The following is a 1,445-nucleotide window of genomic DNA, read 5'->3' as shown; positions in this document are numbered from 1 at the left end:
TTGTACCTCTATTTACTTAAACATATATCTACCTACCGCACTCCTCATAAGGTTGCTGAAAATTCTTCGACAGCCCACTTGGATTCAAACTATCCATTTTCTGATTCCACCATCACAAAGGCTAGTAGAACTCACGATGGTCAGTTCAAACAACGCAGCTCTCAGGAGGTATGACCTCCTGTTCTTGATATCTATACACGAGGATCGAGAAGGCCACAAATTCAGTTTGAAAAACGCAAACATTTTGGCACACGGAGACGCGCGACACGGAAGAGAATTTCTGGAAGCATGACAAAATCCATGACAAAATCGGTCAACCGGTGCATCGAGCTGGATCCAATTTACGCTCTACCCCTACCTGCAAAAGACCAACATCTCAACCGAAACACCCAAGGAAGACCGGATATTAGATTCACAAGCAAAGAAACAAGGAACTCCTCCGAATCGAATGAATAAAGGTTACAAACCGGAGCTCGGAAGGACAAAGGTCATCCAAACATTGACCAGATTACGACGGCGATGGATGCCAAGCTCGAAGGTCACGTGGACATCGGCGAATGAGGATACGGGATAACAGAGCAACCAATGGAACCGCACGACCGAATAACTAATCGCGGTCAAACGTCATCCCCAGCTAACAGCACGTATATTAACACACACGTAACACTACTCAACTCACAACCATTAATTCTCTGCTATGCACAACTACACTCCCCAATAACGCACTGATGATGTCACCTCGATTGGTGATGAAACGTTTGCAATCAAATTGCCCAGCTCATCGAACAAGGCAACGAACGACCATCTACCCGACCTGAGCTGCCAACATTTTCCTCCGTAGTTCACACTGTAGACGCGAGGATGCAGCTGAAGGCGAAATTAGGAGCGTCACAGCTCCCAGGTTGTGTCATTTTCGAAGAGCAAATCGATACGTTAACAAGAAACCACCGTAGCCCCTCAGGAATTAACCTGTTTCATTATTCTACTTGTATAACTGTGTGTTCATGATATCAGAAACTTGGGCGCTATGAATTCCCGAGTTAATTTCGGTGTTACACCGAAACGTGAAGGAATCAACGGAAGGCATCTCGTTACTAGAAAATGCAACTTTACGCAGGTCTCCAGGATACCGGTCAGAGCCACTGGGTAAATATGGTTACCCAAGCGAAGTTCACCAGTCCATTCTTCTTTTTTTCGTGGTAACTTAGAAAGAGTACTTACATTTTTATAGCTAAAGAGAATTTTTATTCACCTTTGTTCTTCATCGGAACTATCCTTGTTGCCGTATCCCATTTTGATAACAAGAGTTCAGCACTCTTTCAAGTAATCTGATGTATGTACTGAACTGTGTCCGATGTTTGTAACAAAACCGAGTTACTAGCAAAGTGGACCTTTGTTCAACGTCAAGGTAGGATGGCTGAAGCGAAGCCATACTTCATTCGGTC

This window comes from Opisthorchis viverrini, assembly GCF_000715545.1.
Source record: "Opisthorchis viverrini unplaced genomic scaffold opera_v5_305, whole genome shotgun sequence".
Taxonomy (NCBI): Eukaryota; Metazoa; Platyhelminthes; class Trematoda; order Opisthorchiida; family Opisthorchiidae; genus Opisthorchis; species Opisthorchis viverrini.
The sequence above is the reverse complement of the archived record's forward strand: the minus strand, read 5'-3'. Positions refer to the sequence as shown.